The sequence below is a fragment of the Streptopelia decaocto genome, assembly GCF_964273445.1.
Source record: "Streptopelia decaocto genome assembly, chromosome: 2".
NCBI lineage: Eukaryota > Metazoa > Chordata > Aves > Columbiformes > Columbidae > Streptopelia > Streptopelia decaocto.
The window spans coordinates 95,606,540-95,616,121 of NC_138655.1; the positions used below are offsets into that span (position 1 = coordinate 95,606,540).

Consider the following 9,582-nt stretch of genomic DNA (forward strand, 5'->3'; position numbering starts at 1 on the left):
AGAAGATGGTTCAGACTTGTGAGTATTATTTCTGCTTGTTGTTGCTGTTTGATCTTTTGTTTGCTGAGGGAAAACTTGCTGTAAGATCTGTGAGCAAAACGTGTTTTTGGAATATTTGCCGGCTGAGTGCTGTCTCCCTTGGCCTTCATCTCCAGGGGGTGATGGGTTCAGGGCAGCCGTGCCATAGAGTAGCAGTTGCACGATTGATACTTGTCATCGGGTTCCTAATTGGTAGCCTTTATTTTGCGTGGGTTGTGTGTCGAACTGCTCAGTAGTCAGTTTGGTTTGACATTTCCTGAAGGTCTAGGCAAAGATTAAAAAAAGGAGTGGACTTAAAGAGAAGTATGTATTATTTTGTCATGCCATGTTGCTATTTGAAACCTGTGTTGATTATTGGTGATATTGAAGAAATTGCCGAGACTTAGAGGGCAAATCTTGATGTGCTGAGCAGAAGAGTGCAATGGATCTGTTTGGTTGCCAGGTAGCTTTCTTGACCCATGTGGCCAGTTTATCAAGATTGCACTGCACGCCTGAGAGAGTGAGAACGATCCCCTCTCTCCTTAAATAATTACCATGGCGCTAATGGGATGAAACACTCTTATCGATCAGCCTGGATGTCAGTCAAGCTCTGTCCCATCTCTGCCCCTCTTCCTCGATCCGTAACATCTGTGGGCAGAGCAGTCAGAATGTCCTTGGCTCTCAGACGGGAGCAATTAAAAACATGAGCTCTGTGCTGGGGTGTTATCTCGTGTTTTCAAAGTAATTCCAAATAGTGACTGTGCGAGCTGTGAAAAAGAAAGGTTTCTAACTCCATGAAGAAAATGAGTTCGCTTTCAGTGAAACCTGCACAATTTCAGGTATGGAGCCCTCAGGGCTCTGTCAGGGCTTTCTTTTCTCTTCTGCCATCCTCTTCCCTTCCCCCCTGCCCTTCACCTTTCCCTCTCCCTTCCTTCACTCTTCCCTCAAAACCACTCTCCAGGACACAAAACACAATGGGTACAAGTGTTTCTATTTTATTTGTTTTGTTTTATTTTATTTCTTTAAATTTTTTAAAATTTACTTCATTTTATGTTTTTTCATGTTCTGTTGTTCCATGTCATTTCCGTTTCTCACTCTTTTTCAGAGCCAATGCTGACAATCCTTAACACAAACCCACATGTAGCCAGGAGCAGGCTGATGCATTCTTTAGCTTGAAAAAACAGCCCTTGCAGGCTGGCAAAGGCAAGTCCCAGAGCTGCAGAGAGCAGCAGCAGGAATAGAGGCCAAGCTTTGCCTGGTTCCTGAAGAGGGAGAACCTTGAGAATGAGGCGCGGGACTGACCATGCACCAAAGAAGAGGTATGTGGTACTGTGGGATCTTTTCCAAAGCATCACATGTAGCGATGACAAGCAGATGTTTTGCCTTGCGCACCTTGTTTGGCTGCTGTGCTTCTTGGGCAGGGTGCACGAGAAGCGCTCTGGTCCCTGCCAGGCGCTGGCGTTGCCCGCAGGGAGAGGTGCCGAGTGGCAGCTGCGAATCCTTCCTGTTCCTGACAGGACACCAGTGGCTGCTGCAAAGCACTGGGTCCCCATGCAACATCTCTGCATGCAGTTTCCTACATTTGCCTTCCTTTTCTGTAACTTGTTTGGGTTTTACTTGTTTCTTTCTACCTTCTTTGGTGTTCTGTTTTGGTTGTTGATGTTGTTTGTATTGTTGTTGTTGTTGTTGTTTTGGTTTTGTTGTTTTTTTTTAGGTTGGTTTCATTTGGTAGGTTTAGGTTAGTTTATATGAGTTGGTTTTGGTAGGCTTTTTGAGACTGGTTGTTTGACACTGTATTACGTTGTTGTTGGGTTGTGTGTTCATAGGTCACTGAAGGCTGGTTGTTTTAGGTTAAGGTTTGTTAAACTTGGTTTAGGTTGGCGGTCTTTGATTGCTTGTTTCAGGTCTATGGTTTAGCTTGTTTTCGGTCGGTTAGTTTAGGTGGGTTGGTTTAGGTTGTGTGATGTGATTTTCTTACCGCTGATCTATGTTGTTTAGCTTTGGAGGATTATTATTCTTGGTTTTGCTGGGTTCTTTGGTTGGTGCTGTTTTCTGACGATTCTTTAGCAGTGGTTGTGTTAGTTTGGTTTAGGTTTCTGTTTTTAGTAGCTTGGTTCAGTTTGTTGCGGTCGTTTGAGGTTGGTTTGAGGCAGGTTCTTTGAGGGTGGTTGTGAGAGGCTGGTTGTTAAAGGCTGGTGGGTTCAGGTTGCTTGATGCAGGTGATTTTTGGTTGAAGGTGTCTTGTGTTGGTTGTTGTAGGTGGCGCATCTGAAGCTGTTTTCGTTGGGCCATTTTCAGTAGTTTGGTTTAGGTTATTTAGATGATTTTAAGTTGGTTGGTTGGTTATTTTAGGTTGTTTCTTTTTAGTAGGCAGTTTAGGTGGGTTGGTGGGTGTCTGTGTTTTCAGGTAGGTTGGTTTAGGCAGGTTTGGTTTACAGAGTTTAGGTTGCTTGAAGGGTTTGTGTTGAGGTGGGTTCAGGTTGTTTGGTTTAGGTTGGTTTAGTTACTTTTTGGTAGGTTGTTTTAGGCAGTGTTATTTCCGTTGCATGTTTTGAAGATGGGTTCCTTCAGGTTGGGGTGGTTTAGATTGGTTGTTGAGGGTGCTTTAGGTGCTTTGGTTAGATTGACATTGTGTTTTGTTGGTTTTAGGTGGTGTCTGGATGATTTGGATGTGACTGCAATCTCGCTGGGACATGTGTCCCCCCACTAATCACCAGGCTGGATTGGGCTGTTTCTGCTGTCTCAGCAGATGTCCCCTTCCTCCTTCCCTGCTCCATGTGTTTCCCTGCCTTGCTCAAAGAGGACGAGCTTCCCCGCTAGAGGCGAACCATTGCTAGGTCACGGGGATACGGTAGCTGCGCTGTACTTGAGAACCTCCAAACAAGCTCAGGGTCCATTTGTAGGAGAACCTGGGGTAGTCAAGCTTCCAAGACTGCAGACACATCCAAGTGAGACACTGCATGGGGTAGGGTGGCTGGTGGTTGGAGTTTGGTTGTTGAGGTTTTTTCGGGTGTTTTACCTTCGTTGTTGAAGTTTAGTTGATTTAGATTGGTTTTTAGCTTGGTGATTGTAGGCTGGTTTCAGTGGTTCTATTTAGCTTTGGGTTGTTTGCTTGAGGTCATTTTGGTCAGGTTATGTCATTTGGTTCCATATTTTTGAGGTTGGTTTAGATGGGTTGTTTTAGGTAGTTTTATCCTTGATCAGATTGTTTTGAAGTTGTTTGAGATTGTTTAATGGTTGTTTTAGGTTAAGTTTGGTTGGTTTTGGTTTGTTTAGCTTGTTTGGTTGCAGGTTGTTTAAGGTTGGCTGAGAAATGCCGGTGTCTGTAGTTTTAGATTGTTTTAGGTAGGATTTTATAGATCATTTGGTTTGGGTAGGTTTGTTTTAGGGTGTTTAGGTTGGTTTCTTTGGTTTAGGTAATTTGTTGTAGATTGTTTAAGGTTCTGCTTAGGTTGTTGGTGGCTGATTGAAGGTTTTTTAAGGCAGACTGGTTTAGGTTGTGTAAGGTTGGTTTAGGTGAGTTGTTCTATGCTGGTTTAGGCAGGCTGTTCTAGCTAAGTTTAGGGCCAACTCATGGAGCAGCAGGCGCCCAGGCCAAATGGCCCAAAGAAGCCGTGGCAAGGGGCCGTGCTCAGCGCTGCAGAGGAAGGCAAAAAAACCCCAGAGACGCTTGCTGTCCCACCTGGGGGAAAAAAAAGCCTTCCTCCCCCCAGCTGCAGGGCATGAGAGGCCATCTTCCTGGTCCCTGAGCAGCAGGCAGGAACCGAGCCAAAAAGGCCCAGAGGAGCTCTGCAAAGCGGTCATGCTCAATGCTGCAGAGGAAGGCAAAAAACCCCCGGGGACCAGCGCCAATCTGCCCCGGGGGAAAAAATTCCTTCCTGACCCCAGTGCTGGCGATCGGCTGTTCCCTGAGCATGTGAGCCAGACCTGGCTCCTTGTCCCACAGGCTGCTCACGCCCCCCAGGACCTGCCCAAGCCCTCGCCTATCCTACCCTATCCTACCTTGAGCCGGAGCCACCTCCCGGCCTTGGGAGACTGCCGAAATGCCTCTGAGCTGATGGACCTTGGGGGCAAGAGTCCTTCCTGTGCCTGGTGGGACACCAGTGGGTGTTCCAAGCACAGAAGAAATTCCCTTGGTCTCTCCACTGCTGTCCAGTTGAAAAGGATTTCCATCCATGAGCTGAGCTTGGAAGGTGGCCCTGCCAGCAGATCACCTTGCAGTGGAGAACCTCCATCAGCCTCATGCAAGCTCTTCCTCCCTCAGCCCCTGCCCTGTGATTCCACCAGCTCCTCAAGTGCTTCCTCTGGGATGTGTTGGGGCTGCCCCCGGGCAGTGGACACGGGACGCGGCTGCTCCTTTTGATCCTGCTCGGGGCATTGTGAGCGCTGCATTGCCGGGTGCTGGCATTGTGACACGGGGGTGACAGAGCCAGGCATGTGCAGCCCCGCCCACCCCAAGTCTGCCCAGCACCCTTGGGAGGAAGCCTTTGTGGTGCTGGCCCCAAATCAGTCCCTGTCGTCTACAGGACAGGGGAGTAATCAACTAACCGTGTCCCTTTTTTGCCAAAACACAGTGTGGATTTGTTGCCAGTCCAGCCTCACTTCCAGTACTTCTTCCTACAGCCCTGTTACGAATTCCTGACCAAACCTGGGAAGAAGAAACAAAATGCCAGAGATGAGAATTACTGAATGCAACAAGAAGACACAACAGAGATGACAGAGGAAAACAGCAAGAGGGGGAGGAGAGGAGGAGCAGAGGACATGTAAGCAAACAAGATCCTTGAATCAGAAGAGTGATAGAAGGGTTCCCAAAGACCAGGCTCTGAATAAAAAGCATACCTCGTAAGCTTCTGTCTCCAAGTCTCTAATTTGCTGCTCAGCCTCAGGTCTGCTCTGACAGTAGGCCACATTTCTCTGCCTCATTTCAGCATCTGAATGCTTCAGAAGAAATGTGTGAGCTGCTGCAATAGCCTTTGCAAGGTTATGAGCCTAAACAGGGATGGGAAAAGAGGAAGGGGGGGAAGAGGGTTAATGGGGGAAAAAAAAATCAAAGTTTACCAGTTTTTGTTGACAAATTTTCCTGCAGCTTCTAGATTCCCAGCTTCCTTGTACTGAAGCCACGGTCTCGGCAGATACAATTGTACACTAGATCTGATACAGTTCTTCTCAGTTTTACTAACAGATGCATAATGAGGAATTTATTTTTTAATGTTAAAATCTATGATTGCTGCAGATAGCATGGGTGATGACTTTAGGTTAACAGAAGAGCATTTTTCCCCTCCACTTGCCCTGTTCATGAAGCTGACAAGGCAGAAGCATCTACTGTTGCTCCTGTGTGGGATTAATCTCACAGCAGTTACTGAGGCCAACCTGTGACTGCTGACCAGGAGCCATCACTGCCCGTGTTTACGTGACGTTCGTGTCACTTCTTGGCCCAGCAGCACGCAAGACAATATTCCAATAACGTATCTGCCTGATGGTGTTCCAGAGTTCGAGCCAACGGCAGGGACTTGTGTGTGATCTGCCGCAATAGCTTTTGGAAGGTCGTGAGCCTAAAGGGGTGCGAAGAAGAGGAAAGGGGAAAGAATGAGTTAACTGGGAAAAAAAATCCACGTTTCCCACTTTCTGTCAACAAACTTTCCTGCAGCCTCTATATTCCCCAGCTGACATCTAGGGAAGCCACAGTCTCAGCAGATACAATGTTACACTAGAACTGATACAAATCTTTCCTGTTTTTTTACTAGATGCATCACTAGGAGCATGTTTCGGTCAGTTCATGAGACGGGAGCACAAGTGATATTTGCCTCAGTTCCTGTGCTATCTGGGATGGATGAGGAGCTAAATAAAGAGAGGAGTAGAAAAGCCCATCTCATCAACAGGTGGCTTAAGGATTGGTGTCACCGTCAAAATTTGGGGTTTTTTGACCATGGGGCAAACTCCATGGTACCTAGTCTCCTCAAATCAGACGGGCTTCATCCTTCTAGGGAGGGCAAGAGGACTATAGCCCATAAGTGTGCAGGTCTGATCAGGAGGGCTTTAAACTAGGTTTGAAGGGGGAAGGGATTGAAACTGGGCTCTCCAAAGATCAGCCTAAGGATGGAAAGCCCGAATTAAGGTGAAATCAGCAGCCCACTTGAAGTGCATGTACACTAATGCACGCAGTATGGGCAACAAACAAGAGGAGCTGGAAGCCATCGTGCAGCAGGAAAGCTATGACATAGTTGCCATCACAGAAACATGGTGGGATGACTCATATGACTGGAGTGCTGCTGTGTGTGGCTACAAGCTCTTCAGAAAAGATAGGCAGGGTAGGAGAGGTGGAGGGGTGGCTTTATATGTTAGAGAGTCACGCGACTCTGTTAAACTTGAGGTCAGCAGTGACAAGGCTGACATCCTCGTGGGTGTCTGTTATAGACCGCCCAACCAGGACGATGAAGGAGATGAATTATTCTACAAGCAGCTGGCAGATGTCTCAAAATCGATGGCCCTTGTTCTTGTGGGTGACTTTAACCTGCCGGATATCTGCTGGGAGCTCAATACTGCACAGAAGAGGCAGTCTAGGAAGTTCCTAGAGTGTATAGAGGACAATTTCCTTCATCAGCTGGTAAATGAACCTACCAGGGGTAAGGCCCCGCTAGACCTACTGCTTACAAACAGAGAAGGGCAGGTGGGAGATGTAGTGGTTGGAGGCCGCCTGGGGCATAGCGACCATGAAATAATAGAATTTTCAATACTCAGAGATGCAGGGAGAACCATTAACAAAACCTCTACGCTGGACTTCCGGAGGGCAGATTTTTGCCTATTCAGAAGTCTATTTCAGAGCATACCCTGGGAAACAATGCTTAAAAACAAGGGGGCCCAGGAGGGTTGGACATGCTTCAAGCAGGAGGTTTTGAGTGCACAGGAAGAGGCTATACCAGTGTGCCGAAAGGCTAGCCGGCGGGGAAGACAACCGGCTTGGCTAAACAGGGACATTCTGAATGAAATCAGAAATAAAAAGAGACTTTACCGACTGTGGAAAAAAAGGGCTGGCTACTTATGAAGAATTTATGGAAATAGCTAGATCATGCAGAAGAAAAATCAGGGAAACAAAAGTGCAATTTGAAGTTAATTTGGCCAATTCTGTCAGGGATAATAAAAAGTCCTTCTTCAAATATGTAAATAACAAAAGGAGGGGCAAGGAAAACCTCCATTCTCTGTTGGACTTTGGGGGAAATATAGTTAATAAAGATGAGGAGAAAGCTGAGGTACTTAATACCTACTTTGCCTCAGTTTTTACCAGTAAGACAGGTGGCCCTCAGGACAACTCATCTCTGGAGGTGGTCGACAGAGATAGGAAGCCAAATAGGCCCCTTGTATTCTAGGGGGAAATAGTTGGTGATTTACTGAGCCATCTGGATCCTCACAAGTCTATGGGACCAGATGGGATCCATCCTAGGGTGGCAGAAGAACTTTCCAAGCCGCTCTCCATCATCTTCCAACAGTCCTGGCTCACTGGGGAGGTCCCATATGATTGGAAATTGGCCAATGTTACCCCAGTCCACAAAAAGGGCTGCAAAGCTGACCCTGGCAACTCCAGGCCTGTCAGCCTGACCTCGGTGCCTGGCAGGGTTATGGAGCAGATCATCCTGAATGGAATCACACAGCACCTTCAGGATGGACAAGGGATCAGACCCAGCCAGCATGGGTTTAGGAGGGGCAGGTCCTGTCTGACCAACCTGATCTCCTTTTATGATCAGGTAACTCACCTGGTGGATGAGGGGAAAGCCGTGGATGTGGTCTATCTGGACTTCAGCAAAGCCTTTGACACTGTCTCCCATAATATACTCCTGCAAAAGCTGGTAGCCCATGGCTTGGACAAGCGTACTCTACGCTGGGTTAAGAACTGGCTGGAGGGCCGGGCCCAGAGAGTGCTGGTGAATGGGGCTGCATCTAACTGGCGGCCAGTCACTAGTGGTGTTCCCCAGGGGTCAGTGTTGGGTCCAGTCCTGTTTAACATCTTTATTGACGATTTAGATGAGGGGATTGAGACCATCATCAGCAAATTTGCTGATGACACCAAGTTGGGAGGGAATGTCGACCTGCTGGAGGACAGGAGGGCTCTGCAGAGGGATCTGGATAGACTGGAAAAATGGGCTGATTCCAATGGGATGAAGTTCAATAAAGCCAAGTGCTGGGTGCTGCACTTTGGTCACAACAACCCCCTGCAGTGCTCCAGGCTGGGCGCAGAGTGGCTGGAGAGCAGTCAGACAGAAAGGGACCTGGGGGTACTAATTGACAGGAAGCTCAACATGAGCCATCAGTGTGCCCAGGTGGCCAAGAAGGCCAACGGTATCCTGTCCTGTATCAAAAATAGCATGGTCAGCAGGACAAGGGAAGTGATCCTTCCCCTGTACTCTGCATTGGTGAGGCCACACCTGGAGTATTGTGTTCAGTTCTGGGCCCCTCAGTTCAGGAAAGACACTGAAGTGCTGGAGCGGGTCCAGAGAAGAGCAACAAGACTGGTGAAGGGACTTGAACATAAGACCTATGGGGAGAGGCTGAGGGAGCTGGGGTTGTTTAGTCTAGAGAAGAGGAGGCTTAGAGGTGACCTCATCACTCTCTATAACTACCTGAAGGGAAGTTATAGCCAGGTGGGGATTGGTCTCTTCTCCCAGGCAGTTAGCAATAGGACAAGGGGGCATGGGCTTAAACTCTGCCAGGGGAAATTTAGGCTGGATATTAGAAAGAAATTCTTTACAGAGAGAGTGGTCAGGTGTTGGAATGGCCTGCCCAGGGAGGTGGTGGACTCGCCGTCCCTGGAGGTTTTAAACTGAGATTGGACATGGCACTAAGTGCCATGATCTAGTAAACGGACTAGAGTTGGACCAAGGGTTGGACTTGATGATCTCTGAGGTCTTTTCCAACCCAGTTGATTCTGTGATTCTGCGATTCTGTGGTGTTTCTTTTAATGTCAAAATCTATTATTGTAGCAGATCGCATCATAATGATTGTAAGTTCAAAAGATGACTTTTTCTCCCTTCCTTCCGTACTGCGTTTCTATTATTTCCAGAGGGAGAGAGAAAGAAAAAGTCTGAAGTATTTGTAAAATGTTAAGAAACTTTTCCTTTTTTCAGGCAAGGTGCAGGTCCCACGGTGTCCTTTGGTCTCCGACGTTCTCCAGTGGCGTCCTGTGGTTTCCAGCGGTGTTCTTCAGTCTCCCACGGTCTCCTGCAATCTCCGGCGGGCTTCTCTGTGCGTGCATTTATAGTTGTTATAGTCGATATGTACATATTTTTCTAAACTATATTGTCCATAGACACACATATAGGGAGAATGAGAGAGAAAACAAAAGTCTTAATTATTTGCTGAAATGTGAAAACCTTTTTCCTTTTTTAACCAAGACACAGAGCCAATGATGTCCTGTGGTTTCTAGCGGTGTCCTTCTGTCTCCAACGGTCTCCTGCAATCTCCTGCAGTCTCCGGTGGTCTCCTGTGGGCTTCTGTGTGCACACATTTATCGATTTAATTTTCTATATTTACATGTCTATGGGATTAGGAGCAGGAACAGAGGTAACATAGGAC

At 47.3% G+C, this 9,582-nt stretch overlaps 1 long non-coding RNA gene across 1 annotated transcript; it reads left to right on the forward strand.

Moving 5' to 3' along the window:
• Nucleotides 1-1,155: 1,155 nt before the first annotated feature.
• Nucleotides 1,156-9,247, forward strand: LOC309435612. Its single transcript, XR_014183199.1, has 3 exons — nucleotides 1,156-1,337; nucleotides 4,642-4,781; nucleotides 9,135-9,247. It is a non-coding gene; the product is annotated as an uncharacterized lncRNA (long non-coding RNA).
• The last annotated feature ends 335 nt before the right edge of the window (nucleotides 9,248-9,582 follow it).